A 25,628-nucleotide genomic window follows, 5' to 3' on the forward strand; every position below is an offset into this window, starting at 1 on the left:
TCTTAACTGTTCTGTCGTTTTCTGTAGAGCTGCTTTGAAACGATATGTATTGACAAAAACACTGTATGGTTGTACCAGGTTTTTTTTTTTTTTTGACTGCTGTGGTCATACGTTAGCTGGGACAGGACAGTGGATCAGAAGAGATTAAATTGTTCCACTATACCACTATATATCACTGCTGGGAGGATATATTTTATTTGTTGGACATATACCTGAAGTGGTTTACTGGGAGGATATGAAATAAATTATAACTGGTTGAACCACTTTCTGATTCCAAGTTAATTTGTTTCTGTAAAATAACCCATTCACATCACATTTTTCAATAAAAATTACAGTTACCACTTAGTTATAATGACAAAAAAATATGATGAACGTTACTTAGTAAAATTGCCAGATAAAGACTTTTATTTTGACAGATTTGGGTGACGTAGCTGGTGCTTTTGCGTTTACACAACGCTCAATTTTGGTGAGTTTACGAAGGACAGCAAGACGATGACTGAACAAGATTACAAACGGATTCCGATGACATGACAGAACGACAGTTAAGATGACTGAACAGGACGAAAGAACAGGACGACAGTTAAGATGACAGAACAGGACGACAGAACAGGACGACAGTTAAGACGACAGAACAGGACGACAGTTAAGATGACAGAACAGAACGACAGAACAGGACGACAGTTAAGACGACAGTTAAGATGACAGAACAGGACGACAGAACAGGACGACAGTTAAGACAACAGAAGAGGATGACAGTTAAGGCCTGTTCACACCGGGACGATTGTCGCACGCGTTTATCGGCGAGGTTTAACGCCTCAGGACTAAACAATGGGCGCCAATGTGAGTGTTCACACCGACGCGCAAAACGCCAGGCGTAAAAGCGTAATTTTTTAAAAAAACGCCTCGGGTTCGTTTTTTTATTTTGACGCGGCGCGTAAAAAACTGTCCGACCAATGAAATCGCCGCTTTTGTTCACGTGCCTGGAGCTGCTGAAGTGACAGTAAAACACGACTTGGTGGCGCTCAAGCACAAAACGGTCTTGCCGAGCACACATTGATACGACGAAGAAGTAGTAAGTAGACAAAGAAGAAGATGAACTGCTAATGCTGCTTGCCAGTTAGCAAAAAGTGTGTGAATAGTTTTGTCCATGTATAATATGTCTATGGTTTTGGCAAGCACGTAAATACTGTCTCTCTTTTCCTTCTGTGTGACAAGCTAGTGTCAGAGGCTTAAAGTGCAGCAGCACCATCTTGTGTACCGGGAGCGCATCGACTGAATTTGCACGTTCACTCGGCGCAGCGCCAGTGAAAATCGCTTGGGTGTGAACACTCAAGACGCGCCGAAAAACGCCACGAAAAACGCTGGCGATAAGCGTGCGCGATATTCGTCCCGGTGTGTACAGGCCTTTAAGATGACAGAACAGGACGACAGAACAGGATGACAGTTAAGATGACAGAACAGGACGACAGAACAGGATGACAGTTAAGATGACAGAACAGGACGACAGAACAGGACGACAGTTAAGATGACAGAACGCCAGTTAAGACGACAGTTAAGACGACAGAACAGGACGACAGTTAAGATGACAGAACAGGACGACAGAACAGGACGACAGTTAAGACGACAAAACCGGACGACAGTTAAGATGACAGAACAGGACGACAGTTAAGAAGACAGAACAGGATGACAGTTAAGATGACAGAACAGGACGACAGAACAGGACGACAGTTAAGATGACAGAAAAGGACGACAGAACAGGACGACAGTTAAGACCACAGTTAAGACGACAGAACAGGACGACAGTTAAGATGACAGAACAGGACGACAGTTAAGATGACAGAACAGGACGACAGTTAAGAAGACAGAACAGGATGACAGTTAAGATGACAGAACAGGACGACAGAACAGGACGACAGTTAAGATGACAGAAAAGGACGACAGAACAGGACGACAGTTAAGACCACAGTTAAGACGACAGAACAGGACGACAGTTAAGATGACAGAACAGGACGACAGAACAGGACGACAGTTAAGATGACAGAACAGGACGACAGAACAGGACGACAGAACAGGACGGCAGTTAAGATGACAGAACAGGACGACAGAACAGGACGACAGTTAAGACGACAGAACAGGACGACAGTTAAGATGACAGAGCAGGACGACAGAACAGGACGACAGTTAAGATGACAGAACAGGACGACAGAACAGGACGGCAGTTAAGATGACAGAACAGGACGACAGAACAGGACGACAGTTAAGACGACAGAACAGGACGACAGTTAAGATGACAGAGCAGGACGACAGAACAGGACGACAGTTAAGACGACAGAACAAGACGACAGAACAGGACAACAGTTAAGATGACAGAACAGGACGACAGAACAGGACGACAGTTAAGACGACAGAACAGGACGACAGTTAAGATGACAGAACAGGACGACAGAACAGGACGACAGTTAAGACGACAGAACAGGACGAAAGAACAGGAATACAGTTAAGATGACAGAACAGGACGACAGTTAAGATGACAGAACAGGACGACAGAACAGGACAACAGTTAAGACGACAGAACAGGACGAAAGAACAGGACAACAGTTAAGATGACAGAACAGGACGACAGAACAGGACGACAGTTAAGGTGACAGAACAGGACGACAGAACAGGACGACAGTTAAGACGACAGTTAAGACGACAGAACAGGACGACAGTTAAGATGACAGAACAGGACGACAGAACAGGACGACAGTTAAGACGACAGAACAGGACGACAGTTAAGATGACAGAACAGGACGACAGAACAGGACGACAGTTAAGACGACAGAACAGGACAACAGTTAAGATGACAGAACAGGACGACAGAACAGGACGACAGTTAAGATGACAGAACAGGACGACAGAAGAGGACGACAGTTAAGACGACAGAACAGGACGACAGTTAAGATGACAGAACAGGACGACAGAACAGGACGACAGTTAAGATGACAGAACAGGACAACAGAACAGGATGACAGTTAAGATGACAGAACAGGACGACAGAACAGGACGACAGTTAAGATGACAGAACAGGACGACAGAACAGGACGACAGTTAAGACGACAGAACGGGACGACAGTTAAGATGACAGAACAGGACGACAGTTAAGATGACAGAACAGTACGACAGAACAGGACGACAGTTAAGATGACAGAACAGGACGACAGTTAAGATGACAGAACAGGACAACAGAACAGGATGACAGATAAGATGGCAGAACAGGACGACAGAACAGGACGACAGTTAAGATGACAGACCAGGAAGACAGAACAGGACGACAGTTAAGATGACAGAACAGGACGACAGTTAAGATGACAGAACAGGACGACAGAACAGGATGACAGTTAAGACGACAGAACAGTACGACAGTTAAGATGACAGAACAGGACGACAGAACAGGACGACAGAACAGGACGACAGAACAGGACGACAGTTAAGATGACAGAACAGGACGACAGTTAAGATGACAGAACAGGACGACAGAACAGGACGACAGTTAAGACCACAGTGAAGACCACAGAACAGGACGACAGTTAAGATGACAGAACAGGACGACAGTTAAGACGACAGAACAGGACGACAGTTAAGATGACAGAAAAGGACGACAGAACAGGACGACAGTTAAGATGACAGAACAGGACGACAGAACAGGATGACAGTTAAGATGACAGAACAGGACGACAAAACAGGACGACAGTTAAGATGACAGAACAGGACGACAGAACAGGACGACAGTTAAGACGACAGTTAAGATGACAGAACAGGACGACAGTTAAGAGGACAGAACAGGACAACAGAACAGGACGACAGTTAAGATGACAGAACAGGACGACAGAACAGGACGACAGTTAAGACGACAGAACAGGACGACAGTTAAGATGACAGAACAGGACGACAGAAGAGGACGACAGTTAAGACGACAGAACAGGACGACAGTTAAGATGACAGAACAGGACGACAGAACAGGACGACAGTTAAGATGACAGAACAGGACGACAGAACAGGATGACAGTTAAGATGACAGAACAGGACGACAGAACAGGATGACAGTTAAGATGACAGAACAGGACGACAGAACAGGACGACAGTTAAGACGACAGAACGGGACGACAGTTAAGATGACAGAACAGGACGACAGTTAAGATGACAGAACAGTACGACAGAACAGGACGACAGTTAAGATGACAGAACAGGACGACAGTTAAGATGACAGAACAGGACAACAGAACAGGATGACAGTTAAGATGACAGAACAGGACGACAGAACAGGATGACAGTTAAGATGACAGAACAGGACGACAGAACAGGACGACAGTTAAGACGACAGAACGGGACGACAGTTAAGATGACAGAACAGGACGACAGTTAAGATGACAGAACAGTACGACAGAACAGGACGACAGTTAAGATGACAGAACAGGACGACAGTTAAGATGACAGAACAGGACAACAGAACAGGATGACAGATAAGATGGCAGAACAGGACGACAGAACAGGACGACAGTTAAGATGACAGAACAGGACGACAGAACAGGACGACAGTTAAGATGACAGAACAGGACGACAGTTAAGATGACAGAACAGGACGACAGAACAGGACGACAGTTAAGACGACAGAACAGTACGACAGTTAAGATGACAGAACAGGACGACAGAACAGGACGACAGAACAGGACGACAGTTAAGATGACAGAACAGGACGACAGTTAAGATGACAGAACAGGACGACAGAACAGGACGACAGTTAAGATGACAGAACAGGACGACAGTTAAGACGACAGAACAGGACGACAGTTAAGATGACAGAAAAGGACGACAGAACAGGACGACAGTTAAGATGACAGAACAGGACGACAGAACAGGACGACAGTTAAGATGACAGAACAGGACGACAGAACAGGACGACAGTTAAGACGACAGAACAGGACAACAGTTAAGTTGACAGAACAGGACGACAGAACAGGACGACAGTTAAGATGACAGAACAGGACGATAGAACAGGACGACAGTTAAGACGACAGAACAGGACGACAGTAAGATGACAGAACAGGACGACAGTTAAGACGACAGAACAGGACGACAGAACAGGACAACAGTTAAGATGACAGAACAGGACGACAGTTAAGATGACAGAACAGGACGACAGTTAAGATGACAGAACAGGACGACAGAACAGGACGACAGTTAAGATGACAGAACAGGACGACAGTTAAGACGACAGAACAGGACGACAGAACAGGACGACAGTTAAGATGACAGAACAGGACGACAGTTAAAACGACAGAACAGGACGACAGTTAAGACGACAGAACAGGACGACAGTTAAGATGACAGAACAGGACAACAGAACAGGATGACAGATAAGATGGCAGAACAGGACGACAGAACAGGACGACAGTTAAGATGACAGAACAGGACGACAGAACAGGACGACAGTTAAGATGACAGAACAGGACGACAGTTAAGATGACAGAACAGGACGACAGAACAGGACGACAGTTAAGACGACAGAACAGTACGACAGTTAAGATGACAGAACAGGACGACAGAACAGGACGACAGAACAGGACGACAGTTAAGATGACAGAACAGGACGACAGTTAAGATGACAGAACAGGACGACAGAACAGGACGACAGTTAAGATGACAGAACAGGACGACAGAACAGGACGACAGTTAAGACGACAGAACAGGACAACAGTTAAGTTGACAGAACAGGACGACAGAACAGGACGACAGTTAAGATGACAGAAATGGACGATAGAACAGGACGACAGTTAAGACGACAGAACAGGACGACAGTTAAGATGACAGAACAGGACGACAGTTAAGACGACAGAACAGGACGACAGAACAGGACAACAGTTAAGATGACAGAACAGGACGACAGTTAAGATGACAGAACAGGACGACAGAACAGGACGACAGTTAAGATGACAGAACAGGACGACAGAACAGGACGACAGTTAAGATGACAGAACAGGACGACAGTTAAGAAGACAGAACAGGATGACAGTTAAGATGACAGAACAGGACGACAGAACAGGACGACAGTTAAGATGACAGAAAAGGACGACAGAACAGGACGACAGTTAAGACCACAGTTAAGACGACAGAACAGGACGACAGTTAAGATGACAGAACAGGACGACAGAACAGGACGACAGTTAAGATGACAGAACAGGACGACAGAACAGGACGACAGAACAGGACGGCAGTTAAGATGACAGAACAGGACGACAGAACAGGACGACAGTTAAGACGACAGAACAGGACGACAGTTAAGATGACAGAGCAGGACGACAGAACAGGACGACAGTTAAGATGACAGAACAGGACGACAGAACAGGACGGCAGTTAAGATGACAGAACAGGACGACAGAACAGGACGACAGTTAAGACGACAGAACAGGACGACAGTTAAGATGACAGAGCAGGACGACAGAACAGGACGACAGTTAAGACGACAGAACAAGACGACAGAACAGGACAACAGTTAAGATGACAGAACAGGACGACAGAACAGGACGACAGTTAAGACGACAGAACAGGACGACAGTTAAGATGACAGAACAGGACGACAGAACAGGACGTCAGTTAAGACGACAGAACAGGACGAAAGAACAGGAATACAGTTAAGATGACAGAACAGGACGACAGTTAAGATGACAGAACAGGACGACAGAACAGGACAACAGTTAAGACGACAGAACAGGACGAAAGAACAGGACAACAGTTAAGATGACAGAACAGGACGACAGAACAGGACGACAGTTAAGGTGACAGAACAGGACGACAGAACATTACGACAGTTAAGACGACAGTTAAGACGACAGAACAGGACGACAGTTAAGATGACAGAACAGGACGACAGAACAGGACGACAGTTAAGGTGACAGAACAGGACGACAGAACAGGACGACAGTTAAGGTGACAGAACAGGACGACAGAACAGGACGACAGTTAAGACGACAGTTAAGACGACAGAACAGGACGACAGTTAAGATGACAGAACAGGACGACAGAACAGGACGACAGTTAAGACGACAGTTAAGACGACAGAACAGGACGACAGTTAAGATGACAGAACAGGACGACAGAACAGGACGACAGTTAAGACGACAGAACAGGACAACAGTTAAGATGACAGAACAGGACGACAGAACAGGACGACAGTTAAGATGACAGAACAGGACGACAGAAGAGGACGACAGTTAAGACGACAGAACAGGACGACAGTTAAGATGACAGAACAGGACGACAGAACAGGACGACAGTTAAGATGACAGAACAGGACAACAGAACAGGATGACAGTTAAGATGACAGAACAGGACGACAGAACAGGACGACAGTTAAGATGACAGAACAGGACGACAGAACAGGACGACAGTTAAGACGACAGAACGGGACGACAGTTAAGATGACAGAACAGGACGACAGTTAAGATGAAAGAACAGTACGACAGAACAGGACGACAGTTAAGATGACAGAACAGGACGACAGTTAAGATGACAGAACAGGACAACAGAACAGGATGACAGATAAGATGGCAGAACAGGACGACAGAACAGGACGACAGTTAAGATGACAGACCAGGAAGACAGAACAGGACGACAGTTAAGATGACAGAACAGGACGACAGTTAAGATGACAGAACAGGACGACAGAACAGGATGACAGTTAAGACGACAGAACAGTACGACAGTTAAGATGACAGAACAGGACGACAGAACAGGACGACAGAACAGGACGACAGTTAAGATGACAGAACAGGACGACAGTTAAGATGACAGAACAGGACGACAGAACAGGACGACAGTTAAGACGACAGTGAAGACCACAGAACAGGACGACAGTTAAGACGACAAAACAGGACGACAGTTAAGATGACAGAAAAGGACGACAGAACAGGACGACAGTTAAGATGACAGAACAGGACGACAGAACAGGATGACAGTTAAGATGACAGAACAGGACGACAAAACAGGACGACAGTTAAGATGACAGAACAGGACGACAGAACAGGACGACAGTTAAGACGACAGTTAAGATGACAGAACAGGACGACAGTTAAGAGGACAGAACAGGACAACAGGACAGGACGACAGTTAAGATGACAGAACAGGACGACAGAACAGGACGACAGTTAAGACGACAGAACAGGACGACAGTTAAGATGACAGAACAGGACGACAGAAGAGGACGACAGTTAAGACGACAGAACAGGACGACAGTTAAGATGACAGAACAGGACGACAGAACAGGACGACAGTTAAGATGACAGAACAGGACGACAGAACAGGATGACAGTTAAGATGACAGAACAGGACGACAGAACAGGATGACAGTTAAGATGACAGAACAGGACGACAGAACAGGACGACAGTTAAGACGACAGAACGGGACGACAGTTAAGATGACAGAACAGGACGACAGTTAAGATGACAGAACAGTACGACAGAACAGGACGACAGTTAAGATGACAGAACAGGACAACAGAACAGGATGACAGATAAGATGGCAGAACAGGACGACAGAACAGGACGACAGTTAAGATGACAGAACAGGACGACAGAACAGGACGACAGTTAAGATGACAGAACAGGACGACAGTTAAGATGACAGAACAGGACGACAGAACAGGACGACAGTTAAGACGACAGAACAGTACGACAGTTAAGATGACAGAACAGGACGACAGAACAGGACGACAGAACAGGACGACAGAACAGGACGACAGTTAAGATGACAGAACAGGACGACAGTTAAGATGACAGAACAGGACGACAGAACAGGACGACAGTTAAGACGACAGTGAAGACCACAGAACAGGACGACAGTTAAGATGACAGAACAGGACGACAGAACAGGACGACAGTTAAGATGACAGAACAGGACGACAGAACAGGATGACAGTTAAGATGACAGAACAGGACGACAGAACAGGACGACAGTTAAGATGACAGAACAGGACGACAGAACAGGACGACAGAACAGGACAACAGTTAAGTTGACAGAACAGGACGACAGAACAGGACGACAGTTAAGATGACAGAACAGGACGATAGAACAGGACGACAGTTAAGACGACAGAACAGGACGACAGTAAGATGACAGAACAGGACGACAGTTAAGACGACAGAACAGGACGACAGAACAGGACAACAGTTAAGATGACAGAACAGGACGACAGTTAAGATGACAGAACAGGACGACAGAACAGGACGACAGTTAAGATGACAGAACAGGACGACAGAACAGGACGACAGTTAAGATGACAGAACAGGACGACAGTTAAGACGACAGAACAGGACGACAGAACAGGACGACAGTTAAGATGACAGAACAGGACGACAGTTAAAACGACAGAACAGGACGACAGTTAAGACGACAGAACAGGACGACAGTTAAGATGACAGAACAGGACAACAGAACAGGATGACAGATAAGATGGCAGAACAGGACGACAGAACAGGACGACAGTTAAGATGACAGAACAGGACGACAGAACAGGACGACAGTTAAGATGACAGAACAGGACGACAGTTAAGATGACAGAACAGGACGACAGAACAGGACGACAGTTAAGACGACAGAACAGTACGACAGTTAAGATGACAGAACAGGACGACAGAACAGGACGACAGAACAGGACGACAGTTAAGATGACAGAACAGGACGACAGTTAAGATGACAGAACAGGACGACAGAACAGGACGACAGTTAAGACCACAGTGAAGACCACAGAACAGGACGACAGTTAAGATGACAGAACAGGACGACAGTTAAAACGACAGAACAGGACGACAGTTAAGATGACAGAAAAGGACGACAGAACAGGACGACAGTTAAAATGACAGAACAGGACGACAGAACAGGATGACAGTTAAGATGACAGAACAGGACGACAGAACAGGACGACAGTTAAGATGAGAGAACAGGACGACAGAACAGGACGACAGTTAAGACGACAGAACAGGACAACAGTTAAGTTGACAGAACAGGACGACAGAACAGGACGACAGTTAAGATGACAGAACAGGACGATAGAACAGGACGACAGTTAAGACGACAGAACAGGACGACAGTTAAGATGACAGAACAGGACGACAGTTAAGACGACAGAACAGGACGACAGAACAGGACAACAGTTAAGATGACAGAACAGGACGACAGTTAAGATGACAGAACAGGACGACAGAACAGGACGACAGTTAAGATGACAGAACAGGACGACAGAACAGGACGACAGAACAGGACGACAGAACAGGACGACAGTTAAGATGACAGAACAGGACGACAGTTAAGATGACAGAACAGGACGACAGAACAGGACGACAGTTAAGATGACAGAAAAGGACGACAGAACAGGACGACAGTTAAGACCACAGTTAAGACGACAGAACAGGACGACAGTTAAGATGACAGAACAGGACGACAGAACAGGACGACAGTTAAGATGACAGAACAGGACGACAGAACAGGACGACAGAACAGGACGGCAGTTAAGATGACAGAACAGGACGACAGAACAGGACGACAGTTAAGACGACAGAACAGGACGACAGTTAAGATGACAGAGCAGGACGACAGAACAGGACGACAGTTAAGATGACAGAACAGGACGACAGAACAGGACGGCAGTTAAGATGACAGAACAGGACGACAGAACAGGACGACAGTTAAGACGACAGAACAGGACGACAGTTAAGATGACAGAGCAGGACGACAGAACAGGACGACAGTTAAGACGACAGAACAAGACGACAGAACAGGACAACAGTTAAGATGACAGAACAGGACGACAGAACAGGACGACAGTTAAGACGACAGAACAGGACGACAGTTAAGATGACAGAACAGGACGACAGAACAGGACGACAGTTAAGACGACAGAACAGGACGAAAGAACAGGAATACAGTTAAGATGACAGAACAGGACGACAGTTAAGATGACAGAACAGGACGACAGAACAGGACAACAGTTAAGACGACAGAACAGGACGAAAGAACAGGACAACAGTTAAGATGACAGAACAGGACGACAGAACAGGACGACAGTTAAGGTGACAGAACAGGACGACAGAACAGGACGACAGTTAAGACGACAGTTAAGACGACAGAACAGGACGACAGTTAAGATGACAGAACAGGACGACAGAACAGGACGACAGTTAAGACGACAGTTAAGACGACAGAACAGGACGACAGTTAAGATGACAGAACAGGACGACAGAACAGGACGACAGTTAAGACGACAGAACAGGACAACAGTTAAGATGACAGAACAGGACGACAGAACAGGACGACAGTTAAGATGACAGAACAGGACGACAGAAGAGGACGACAGTTAAGACGACAGAACAGGACGACAGTTAAGATGACAGAACAGGACGACAGAACAGGACGACAGTTAAGATGACAGAACAGGACAACAGAACAGGATGACAGTTAAGATGACAGAACAGGACGACAGAACAGGACGACAGTTAAGATGACAGAACAGGACGACAGAACAGGACGACAGTTAAGACGACAGAACGGGACGACAGTTAAGATGACAGAACAGGACGACAGTTAAGATGACAGAACAGGACAACAGAACAGGATGACAGATAAGATGGCAGAACAGGACGACAGAACAGGACGACAGTTAAGATGACAGACCAGGAAGACAGAACAGGACGACAGTTAAGATGACAGAACAGGACGACAGTTAAGATGACAGAACAGGACGACAGAACAGGATGACAGTTAAGACGACAGAACAGTACGACAGTTAAGATGACAGAACAGGACGACAGAACAGGACGACAGAACAGGACGACAGAACAGGACGACAGAACAGGACGACAGTTAAGATGACAGAACAGGACGACAGTTAAGATGACAGAACAGGACGACAGAACAGGACGACAGTTAAGACGACAGTGAAGACCACAGAACAGGACGACAGTTAAGATGACAGAACAGGACGACAGTTAAGACGACAGAACAGGACGACAGTTAAGATGACAGAAAAGGACGACAGAACAGGACGACAGTTAAGATGACAGAACAGGACGACAGAACAGGATGACAGTTAAGATGACAGAACAGGACGACAAAACAGGACGACAGTTAAGATGACAGAACAGGACGACAGAACAGGACGACAGTTAAGACGACAGTTAAGATGACAGAACAGGACGACAGTTAAGAGGACAGAACAGGACAACAGAACAGGACGACAGTTAAGATGACAGAACAGGACGACAGAACAGGACGACAGTTAAGACGACAGAACAGGACGACAGTTAAGATGACAGAACAGGACGACAGAAGAGGACGACAGTTAAGACGACAGAACAGGACGACAGTTAAGATGACAGAACAGGACGACAGAACAGGACGACAGTTAAGATGACAGAACAGGACGACAGAACAGGATGACAGTTAAGATGACAGAACAGGACGACAGAACAGGATGACAGTTAAGATGACAGAACAGGACGACAGAACAGGACGACAGTTAAGACGACAGAACGGGACGACAGTTAAGATGACAGAACAGGACGACAGTTAAGATGACAGAACAGTACGACAGAACAGGACGACAGTTAAGATGACAGAACAGGACAACAGAACAGGATGACAGATAAGATGGCAGAACAGGACGACAGAACAGGACGACAGTTAAGATGACAGAACAGGACGACAGAACAGGACGACAGTTAAGATGACAGAACAGGACGACAGTTAAGATGACAGAACAGGACGACAGAACAGGACGACAGTTAAGACGACAGAACAGTACGACAGTTAAGATGACAGAACAGGACGACAGAACAGGACGACAGAACAGGACGACAGAACAGGACGACAGTTAAGATGACAGAACAGGACGACAGTTAAGATGACAGAACAGGACGACAGAACAGGACGACAGTTAAGACGACAGTGAAGACCACAGAACAGGACGACAGTTAAGATGACAGAACAGGACGACAGAACAGGACGACAGTTAAGATGACAGAACAGGACGACAGAACAGGATGACAGTTAAGATGACAGAACAGGACGACAGAACAGGACGACAGTTAAGATGACAGAACAGGACGACAGAACAGGACGACAGTTAAGACGACAGAACAGGACAACAGTTAAGTTGACAGAACAGGACGACAGAACAGGACGACAGTTAAGATGACAGAACAGGACGATAGAACAGGACGACAGTTAAGACGACAGAACAGGACGACAGTAAGATGACAGAACAGGACGACAGTTAAGACGACAGAACAGGACGACAGAACAGGACAACAGTTAAGATGACAGAACAGGACGACAGTTAAGATGACAGAACAGGACGACAGAACAGGACGACAGTTAAGATGACAGAACAGGACGACAGAACAGGACGACAGTTAAGATGACAGAACAGGACGACAGTTAAGACGACAGAACAGGACGACAGAACAGGACGACAGTTAAGATGACAGAACAGGACGACAGTTAAAACGACAGAACAGGACGACAGTTAAGACGACAGAACAGGACGACAGTTAAGATGACAGAACAGGACAACAGAACAGGATGACAGATAAGATGGCAGAACAGGACGACAGAACAGGACGACAGTTAAGATGACAGAACAGGACGACAGAACAGGACGACAGTTAAGATGACAGAACAGGACGACAGTTAAGATGACAGAACAGGACGACAGAACAGGACGACAGTTAAGACGACAGAACAGTACGACAGTTAAGATGACAGAACAGGACGACAGAACAGGACGACAGAACAGGACGACAGAACAGGACGACAGTTAAGATGACAGAACAGGACGACAGTTAAGATGACAGAACAGGACGACAGAACAGGACGACAGTTAAGACCACAGTGAAGACCACAGAACAGGACGACAGTTAAGATGACAGAACAGGACGACAGTTAAAACGACAGAACAGGACGACAGTTAAGATGACAGAAAAGGACGACAGAACAGGACGACAGTTAAGATGACAGAACAGGACGACAGAACAGGATGACAGTTAAGATGACAGAACAGGACGACAGAACAGGACGACAGTTAAGATGAGAGAACAGGACGACAGAACAGGACGACAGTTAAGACGACAGAACAGGACAACAGTTAAGTTGACAGAACAGGACGACAGAACAGGACGACAGTTAAGATGACAGAACAGGACGATAGAACAGGACGACAGTTAAGACGACAGAACAGGACGACAGTTAAGATGACAGAACAGGACGACAGTTAAGACGACAGAACAGGACGACAGAACAGGACAACAGTTAAGATGACAGAACAGGACGACAGTTAAGATGACAGAACAGGACGACAGAACAGGACGACAGTTAAGATGACAGAACAGGACGACAGAACAGGACGACAGTTAAGATGACAGAACAGGACGACAGAACAGGACGACAGAACAGGACGACAGAACAGGACGACAGTTAAGATGACAGAACAGGACGACAGTTAAGATGACAGAACAGGACGACAGAACAGGACGACAGTTAAGACCACAGTGAAGACCACAGAACAGGACGACAGTTAAGATGACAGAACAGGACGACAGTTAAAACGACAGAACAGGACGACAGTTAAGATGACAGAAAAGGACGACAGAACAGGACGACAGTTAAGATGACAGAACAGGACGACAGAACAGGATGACAGTTAAGATGACAGAACAGGACGACAGAACAGGACGACAGTTAAGATGACAGAACAGGACGACAGAACAGGACGACAGTTAAGACGACAGAACAGGACAACAGTTAAGTTGACAGAACAGGACGACAGAACAGGACGACAGTTAAGATGACAGAACAGGACGATAGAACAGGACGACAGTTAAGACGACAGAACAGGACGACAGTTAAGATGACAGAACAGGACGACAGTTAAGACGACAGAACAGGACGACAGAACAGGACAACAGTTAAGATGACAGAACAGGATGACAGTTAAGATGACAGAACAGGACGACAGAACAGGACGACAGTTAAGATGACAGAACAGGACGACAGAACAGGACGACAGTTAAGATGACAGAACAGGACGACAGAACAGGACGACAGAACAGGACGACAGTTAAGATGACAGAACAGGACGACAGTTAAGACGACAGAACAGGACGACAGAACAGGACGACAGTTAAGACGACAGAACAGGATGACAGAAGAGGATGACAGTTAAGATGGCAGAACAGGACGACAGTTAAGATGACAGAACAGGACGACAGTTAAGATGACAGAACAGGACGACAGTTAAGATGACAGAACAGGACGACAGAACAGGATGACAGTTAAGACGACAGAACAGGACGACAGAACAGGACGACAGTTAAGATGACAGAACAGGACGACAGTTAAGATGACAGAACAGGACGACAGAACAGGACGACAGTTAAGACGACAGAACAGGACGACAGTTAAGATGACAGAACAGGACGACAGAACAGGACGACAGTTAAGACGACAGAACAGGATGACAGTTAAGATGACAGAACAGGACGACAGAACAGGACGACAGTTAAGATGACAGAACAGGACGACAGTTAAGATGACAGAACAGGACGACAGTTAAGATGACAGAACAGGACGACAGAACAGGACGACAGTTAAGATGACAGAACAGGATGACATTTAAGATGACAGAACAGGACGACAGTTAAGATGACAGAACAGGACGACAGAACATGATGACAGTTAAGATGACAGAACAGGACGACAGTTAAGATGACAGAACAGGACAACAGTTAAGATGACAGAACAGGACGACAGAACAGTACGACAGTTAAGATGACAGAACAGGACGACAGAACAGGACGACAGTGAAGACGACAGAACAAATCAACATATACCAATTTATCTGAACAACTAGACAAAGAGTGTTGACAAGGACAAATGTATAGTATAAAGCACTAAGCAATCGACTTATTTTTGGCACATATGGAACCCATAAGTAAGCAATGACTGTTGACAAGGACAAATGTATAGTACAAAGCACTAATTAATCTACTTATTTTTGGCACATATGGAACCCCATATTAACCAAGAGGTAGTTGGGGGTGGGGTTGGACACATCCAGTGCAGCAAGATGCACCGTCTAGCAATAAGAGAAGCGAAAGCGATAACATCAGCTTTCTGTCTTGAGAAAGGTGACGAGTGATAAACACCAAAAATGGCAACTATAGGCCATGGAGATAGAGAAACACGCAGTGCCCTAGACATGAAATAAATAAAAAAAAGCCCAATATGAGGCCAGTTTTGGACAGCTAAAGAATGTATGGTTATGAGCAGCCGGAAGGAGGATCTGGTACAGGAGTCCTCTGTTTCTGGGGAAAATGTATGAAGTCTAGCATTGGTCAAATGTATTCGATTAAATACTTTAAGCTGAATGAGACTTAGCCGAGCGCATACACTCTCAGAAAAAAAGGTACAGTGGAGGTACAATTTTGTTCCTCGGGGAACAAAATGTATAACTGTACCTTTAAAGGTACACAATTGGTCCTTAGGGTACAATTAAACAATTGGTAGGCAAGTTCGGTCCTAGTGAGTCGCTGTCCTGCAGAGTTTGGCTCCAACCCTGAAAGACATCTATAGAAGCTCTTATTGAGAATTAACAGAGGTTTAGATGTTGATGTTTAACTGAAAATATTTGGTCACCATTACGGTGATTAGTGTTTCCTTTAGTTGGGCAGTTTAACTCTTGACTTTTTTATGTGAGTTAGTGGTCTTTAAACAAAAAAAAAGTCATGAAACAAAAAAAGTCATGAAGTATAATGTTTGACTAAACTCATCACTGACCAAGAATATTAATGAATAATATTCACCAACAATACTTTCTTGCCACAGATCAGGGATTCTGAATATTGATTTTTCAATACATTTTGGGGGAAAAAAAGTTTAGACGTACGCAGATATCAAAAATCAGCATATGAATCTCAACAATGGTGACATACTAAATGCTGCAATGCATGATGGGAGCAATGAATTTTATACTGTGGTGGCTTAGTAGGGTTGGAGCTAAACTCTGCAGGACATCAGCTCTCAAGGACCGAACTTGCCTACCTCTGACTTAGAGGTACAAAAATGTAACCTGAATGGTACCACCCCAGTGACGGCCACTTGTACCTTAAAAGGTACAATTTTGTACTCTTTTTTTTTTGAGAGTGTACAGAGGTAGAATTAACTCTAGCAAGGGCCTCGGACCATAGCTCATCCGATAACTTGATTTGCAACTCATTCTCCCATGTTATCTTCAAGCAGGAGAGAGAAGATGTACTAGATGAAAGTAACATGGCGAAGATAGAAGATATCCGACTACCACCTGTAGGGACTGACAATAAATTATCAAGGAGAGATTTTTCTGGTAACAGAGGGAAACTAGGAAAGTTCGTTTTGGCAAAATTGCGGAGTTGAAAATACCTGAATAAACCTGTAGAATTCAAGTTAAATTTAGACATAAGATTGCTAAATGTAGCAAAAGAATTATCAATAAAAAGATCTGAAAGACAAACAATCCCCTTATCTTTCCATCTTTTAAAAGTATGATCAATAACTGGTGGTAAAAACAAGTGATTATTGCAAATAGGGCTTAAGACGGATAGTGACTCCAACCAAAAATGTTGTCGAAATTGTTTCCAAATTTTTAATGTCGACAGCACAATGGGATTCTTATTATAACTAGAGGGACGCAGAAAGAGAGTAACAAAGACTAATACAGGAAGGGAAGAAGAAGGGCAAGAAGTAGCTTCCAGGGTACACCAGTTGACCTCTGGCGCGTTACACCAGGAGAAAATCTTAGAAATATTAGCGGACCAGTAATAAAAAAGAAAATGTGGTAGAGCTAGACCTCCCTCCCGTTTGTTTCGTTGAAGGATAGTTCTATTCACCTTAGGAATCTTGCCTGCCCATATAAATGAGGAGATGATTTTATCATTTTTTTTTGTAAAAAAAAGAGGGAGAGACTGAAAGAGGAATAAAAACACGGCAAAATATTAATTTTAATGGTCTCCACTCTCCGTACAAGGGAAAGAGGAAGGCTGTCCCATCGTTTTAAGTCAAGTTTAATTTTGTCAACCAGATTTGTGAAGTTATTCTTAAAGAGAGAGCTAACAGAGTGTAAAATGTTTACACCTAAATATCGAAATCCTGCAGAAGAAAAATTAAAGGGTGGGGTGTTTTTAGAAATGTTCTTAGCCACATCATTTGTGGGGAAACATTCCCCAGATAGCAACATTGTGTCGGCCCACATCTGGCACTTGTGGCATACTGATCTGGCCCACATGCTACGTGGAATGACGGCCCTTGAGTGGACAACTCCTGTTTGCCAGATCTGGGCCACAAGCAGGCCAGAGCAATGCCACATGTCAGCCAAGAGCAAAGAAATAAACCAGAACTTGACCTTATCTGAGCCACTAAATCTTTGTAGATTAAATGTGGTCATCTCAGCCTTAATAAACCTGTTAACAAGCAGAATCACTGAAGAGAGAAGAGAACAGAAAAACAGACAAGCAGAAAGACAAGAACTACAACTGACTTCAGCCACAGCCTTAGATGAAATCAACTGAAGATAAAAGAAGACATTAAATCTCTGAAGTTCTCAGCAGAGGAGGATTAAACAACTCCACAAACAGCATTACCAGCTTCACACATTACTACAACTACAACTGGCTGAAGTCAGTTGTAGTTCTTGTCTTTCTGCTCATCTCTTTTTCTGTTCTCATCTCTCTTCAGTGATTCTGCCTGTTAACAGGTTTATTAAGGCTGAGATGACACATTTAATCTACAAATATTTTGTGGCTCAGATAAGGTCCAGTTCTGGTTTATTTCTTTGCTCTTGGCTGACATGTGGCATTGCTCTGGCCTGCTTGTGGCCCAGATCTGGCAAACAGGAGTGGTCCACTCAAGGGCCGTCATTTCACGCAGCATGTGGGCCAGATCAGTATGCCACAAGTGCCAGATGTGGGCCAGATTTGGGCCAACATAATGTTGCTATCTGGGATGTTGTCCAATTTACTTAATCGTATTATTTGTGATCTACACAACAAATTTGTGTTTCTCTTCTAAACATGATTTCATTTCTTGCGATTAATGTAATTCTCTAAAATGTGCAATCTACTAGATTAAATTATTTGGGGTGAATCTGAACCAATGAAGTACTCGAAAATGATTTTTGCTGAAACTGTAGTTCCCAGCATGCTTTGCTTGGGACTTGACGACTAGAGTAAAATTGTTGAAATTAAGTGTTATTTTATGTGTTTTGGGGCAAAATAAGAAAAGGGGGAGACTTTATATTGTTTATTAGTGTTTAATGTTTAATTATGTTGGAATTATTAGAACCATTTAAATTACACTGGGTTATCATAGTGGAGAAGAGCGGAGCGATTGCTTAGGCTGTGGACTGACTCATGTCAGTCATGTCATTTAAGAGCATTTTACACTTAGCACTTAGCATGTATATGATGTGCTAATGCTGGCAAATATAATGAAAGCTACTGAGTACAGCGTTATAGATCAGTCAAGTGACAATAAAAATATACGAAAATAAACTTTGGTGTTTTGATTAAAGAGGCAGGGTCTCAAGCCCCCGTGTGCACCACTGTTGTAAGGGAGCCATATTAAAATCAGTGTGAGACTACTCAATTCAGTTACTTAAAAATTACTTCATTCCATTATGTTGAAATTATGTGAAAAAATTATGTTTGTTTAATTTAATTGATTCATGTGGAACCAATGTACATGATTAAATCATGTAAATCCAACACACCATTTTTTCAGTGCTTACACTAAAATAAATTATTTATGATGCTGTTCACTTTATTTAAGCAATTCATCTTGATTTAACACCATTATATTAGGTTTCTGGTTCAAATGTAATTGATTCATGTTAAACTGACTTAAAACCGTTACTCTTTGACATAACAATGTTTTCATTTTGAAATAACATGTTTCAATCAAGTAACCCAAAGAAATAAGACTTTCACTTCCCATCATGCTTTGCAAAGGGGCTGAATTCGGAGAGTAAATTGATGCATTTTTAACAAGATGAGAAAATTGAGAGACTTTTTAATGCTTAATGTTTTGTTATGTTGGTATTTAAAAGTTTGTGTTATGTTAGTGTTTTTGGAGGTTACCATTGTGGTGAAGTGTAGAGCATGTGCTTGGGTTGAGGACCTACTAATAACCATTAAAGTTGTTTTAATAATAATAAACTACTTTGGGCATGCCATGTATGTAACAAAACGATCTTCTGGCTAGCCGCTAGCCAATAAAATCTTAACCCCCAATCTAATGTAATTAAATAATGGAAAGGATTTCCATGTGATTAAATGGCTTTCTTTCAGCATTAAGCACTTTTGTTAGGCTAACTTAAATAAATTAGTTGGTCCAAAACATTGCAAATTAGTTGGGCTTGCACTACTAAATTAAGCTGTGCCTAACCATAGTAAATAAGTTGAATCAACCTTAATAAATTAAGTTGACCCAACGTAAGTACATTAAATTGGAATAGCAGAATTGCATAATGCTGAAATAAAACAAGTTAATCATGTGGAAATACTTTCCATGATTTTTTTATGTTCATTCAAAGAGTTATTTTGGAAAACGGAGTGTAGGAAACGGAGATTTACTAAAAGGACCTGTTAGATATCCTTTATCTAGCTCTTTTTGAATTAGATTATCAACGATTTCAGGTTGATTTGTGGCTGACAGTAAATTTTTGCAAACGTGAATGGAGGAAGGAATTAGACTGAGCCCAGCTAGGAAACCTTGGGTTAGACCTGTAATGAGGAAATTAACCCAACAGCGATTTGGATGAGAAGATAATTTTTTTGACAGTTCTTTCACGTTGACGGGAGTAGAAGGATGTTTATTCATCTTTTGAAATGTTGCGGTTCTTGAACCTGCGGGGACAAACATTTCTAGGATGACTGTCGCCACACAAAGAACAGCAGGGAAGAAATCTACATTTGGTGTAAGGGCACACTGATTTGTTAAAGTTAATACATAGAGGAACAGCAGAATTAAATGTATCGTTCACCTGTTTAGAGAAAAAAGTGTTTTTTGTCCCAGAAGGTGTTTTTGCAGAGTTGATGGAACTTCGCTGGGTTTGAAGGTATGTCGTTCTGGGGCATAAGCTTTCGGTGTGAGAGAAGGAACCGCAAACTGAGCACGAAATCGCCCTGTGGCCGGTGAAGTGCCGGCTGATCAGTTCGAGGTCTATAATTGACCAATCGATTTTTTGGTTGAAACGGGAGATATACAAAGCTGCTTTTGCTGAGAAAGACTTATGGTATTCGTAGAAGAGTGAGCCGCCATAATTAAGCGCGAGGTCGGAAATGATGGCGTGTTAAGTGTCTAATTCAGCTCTTCTATCGGGGAAAACTTAGCATAAAGTGTCTCTGTAAACGGCAAAAGCTACGTTTAATTCGGCTAGAGATAAACTTTTGGACAGTCTTGGGTCGCAATCTTTAAGGACGTCAGAAATGTGTCCACAATAAACAATGCGTTTATCGATTGCATTAGTAGAGAAAAGCAGGATTTTCACGAGATTAATATCGTTACCTGCAATGATCTGGTTTCTAAGGTTGTGAGGGATTGCTGCTGCTGGAGAAATGAACGGAGACCTGTTTGATGGAGCTGGCAGCGCTAAAGCGAGGGTGGAGCTGGATTGATGCACGGTGTTACGTTGACCGTATGATGATCTGTTGGAAGAGTGCTGGATGTCGAAGGAGAAGGGCCTTCTTTTCCAGGGTTGATACTCTGTTCTCCAGTTTCCCGATGGAGTCCCTGATTTGAAGGAGAACAGAAAGAACTGGATCGTTGTCATCCGAGAGGTCGCTGCGCCTTTTTGCTGGAGGAGTAGCAGCTGGTGGATTTGTATTTTTGCGCTTGGCCTTAGCTTTGGCCGGTGCAGGGCTGGATCAAGCCTGCAGCGCTCCTGTGAGAAACTGACGCTTCCGAGCCTCGATCGCCCCCCGGTGGGCGGTCCCAGTATAGCTCCTAAACCCCGCCTCTCCATGTATTTGAATGGAGAGTGAGACACACTAAACAATTCAATTACACTTCAAATAATTATTTCCTAAAGATGGATTCTGTCATTGTAGGCAGTTTTTATTACGATAATTTCATTTCAAGTGTTTGTTTTTTAAATAAGCTTAGTTTTAGTTAGTTTTTTGATGCTATAAAAATGGGGGGTGTGACGTCATGATTGACAGCTGAGATTGACGGCTTCTCTGAGTGAAGTTGTCACTGAGGCACTAACTTACTTTTTTCTGGATTTTAGGGAGGAGATTGGAGCTTTAGCTTTAATTTCTACATTTCTATAACTGTTTATTTCACACCAACATAATTAATTGTTCTTCATTTTTGAGAGTGTGGGCGGGCTTTTGATAATCGCGCCTCTACTTCCTGTTCTCTACTGCGCAACTCCGGTCCCGAGATCGCTACTGCGCAGACTCGGTCCCAAGATGTCTGCGCCGTGAGCAGGCCTACGAAAGCTTCAACTATGGTCAGCGGAAGTCAATGAAGTCGCGTCGTCCATATTTTTTTACGGTCTATGGGCTGGATGGAGGAGGAAGAAGCTGGCTTGGAGTGGCTTCGGGAACAGAGAGGAAGAGAGCAAAAAGTTCTTGGTGGGATAAACCAGTTTTTGGCGTGATGTTACGATTGAAGAGGTATTCCAGAATCTTATGTATTGGCCAGTCGTTGATAGAAGCCGGCGAATGGAGCTGTGAGGAGCTGCCTGGATCGTTCCAGTGAAAGGAGAGTTTAGGTTCTCTATATCAGAATCAGGGTCTGGATCGAAAGCTTGGTCTACCAAGGATAATATCTCATCGACCTCCAGATGAGACATTATTCCAAGTAAGTAGATTGATTGTAATAGGAGTAAATAAATTATCGTAGTTTTCATAATTGCGCAGCATGCGGATAGCTGCTACACTGTAAAAAGAAATCAGGTCCCCAATTGAACATTTTCTAGTGACCGATCACATCTAAATTTTTCAGTTGGCCAAATTGAATTTCTGTGAATTGATGCAATTTAATTCAATTAAAATTCAAGAAATTAATTTTGGCCAACTGAAAATTTTAGATGTGATCGCTCTCTAGAAAATTTTCAATTGGGGACCTGATTTTTTTTTACAGTGTATACGGTATAAGTAAAGCCACGTAGATGAGGAAGTACCTCCGATTGGTTGGTGTCGTAGAACTGAAAGAACCAATCGGCGATTAATAGAGTTTCATGACTGAACTATGTATAAAACCTAAACAATTACACTTGCAACAAATACATGTGCAAAATGCACATACTTTCTGCTTAAAATAAGCCTAAAATGAAAAATAACAAGACCAATTTAGGATAGTAGGAGTTATTTTCAAGCAGAAACGTAATAATGTTTTAAGTAAAAAAATAAATAAATTATATAGTATAAACTTGTGAAAATTAAAATATTAAATACAATTATAAAATGTAAAAATATTTGTTAAATTGTTTCATTTATCATATTTATGTTGTTTTATTTTTGTAATGTGTTTTTGTTAAGTCATGTTATAATATTTGTTGTTACATTTTTTTTGTAAAAAGCTTGTTATTTACAATGGTTACTATTAACTGTTTTCATTGTTTGGGTATTTTTTGTTTGTTTTTTTTTGTTTTTTTTTGCTGCGGGTTGTTGCATTGTAAATGTATTGTTACAGTTTAAATGAACTGGTTTCTGTTGTAATATATTTACAAATGTATTCCTGTACTAAATAAATTACTTTTTTTTAACTTCAAATGTTTTGTTACAATTATGCTTGAAAATAACTCCTACTATCCTTAATTGGTCTTGTTATTTTTCCTTTTAGGCTTATTTTAAGCAGATAGTATGTGTATTCTGCACGCTTGTTGCAAGTGCAAGGTGCGAGTCCAGACCAAAAATCCTATAATCATCAAACTAAATCATGATAATTAATAATGTTAATAATAATATAGGGAGCCCACAACAACAACAACAACAACAACAAAACATTTAAAAATGTATTGTCCCTGTTTTTTAATTAAAAAATAATAACAAATTAGATTTTAGTGTTATTTTTACCACTCAAATAGGAAATGTTCTCGGTCCCAGCCAGCACAGTCATGTGGGGCCCATATGGGCGTCACCTGGGCTGTCTAACTGGGGCCCAGCCAGTTTTGTCCTCAGTTTCCATGTAGGCCCCACATGGGCTAGCCCAGATGAACTGAACACTGCTCAGTGTGCACACTACAGGCTGTTAAATGTAACTGAATCAGTGTTGGAGTTAATGAGATAATTAAGTGATTAATAGAGTAATGACTGAATATTACTGAAGACTCCTGATGATAACAAGCAGAATCACTGATGGACAGAGAAACACAACAGACTTCAGACACAACTTCACAAAAGTATTATCAGCTTCCCTTTTTACCTATTAGATTGACTTTCTGTCATCTTAGTTTTTATGGATAATTCCCACTGAGCAAAGGTGTACGTTGAAAAGACGTCCACTGAGGAGCCAGAATTAAAGTTTTTATGACGTCTGTTTTTGACGTGTTCTGCACGTGCGATATAGACGTTCATGGAACCTCAAGGTTAAAAACTAGTTCAAATTGTGGACATATTTTCCATTTGTTATTGCAAAGCAACTCACAGACAGTGTGTGTTTGTCCAGAAATCATGAAAATAAAATAAACTTAGCTCACAACTTTAGACACTTTAGACAACTTAGCATCTGCAATTCACACATCTTTGGATCGTGAGAGAATCGTGGGATTCAATCCAGGATCTTCTTGCTGTGAGGAGACAGTGTTTCCCACTGAGACACTGGTGCTGCCCTTAATCACAGACATAAGACACACTTTGACTATTTCTGTCAGACGTCTACAGAAGCTCTTACTGAGAATTAACAGAGCTTTAGATGTTGATGTTTATGTTTCATTTTAAGTCACCATTGTGGTGGGAAGCATTTGCTTTAGTTGGGCTCTTGGTCCCCATATTTGTGTTAGCTTTTCTTTGGCAGCTATAACTGTGTGTGTGTGTGAAACCAATAGTTATGGCTGAGAAAGCAAAAATAAAGTGACTCTAAGTGTTGTCAGCTCCTTGTTGATGACTAAATCATCAGAAGTCTAGAATCTGATGTTGTGCTTTTGAGTTTTATGTTCTTGTTTGGCAAAAAATAATTTGTTTATATACTATAACCTTGTAAATCCACTGTATCGGGGCTAATAGCAATAAATATTCACTTATCCTGAAAGATGATAAAACCGCATGTGCATGTTGTTTTGAGAAAATATTTCACATAGTCACACGCAGATATCAAGATTTTGCATATCATTCACAACAACGGTGACAATCATAACAAAAAAAACTTCATGCTGCAATGCATGATGGGTAGCTTCAAAGTACAAAAATCATGCTTGATTGTCACCGTTGTTGTGAATCATATGCAAAATCTTGATATTTGCGTGTGACTATGTGAAATATTTTCTCAAAACAATGTGCACCTGCTGTTTTATCATCTTTCAGGATGAGTGATTTGTTTATTGCTATTGGTGTCAATACAGCAG

This window comes from Gobio gobio (genome assembly GCF_949357685.1).
Source record: "Gobio gobio genome assembly, chromosome: 2".
In the NCBI taxonomy this organism is placed as follows: Eukaryota; Metazoa; Chordata; class Actinopteri; order Cypriniformes; family Gobionidae; genus Gobio; species Gobio gobio.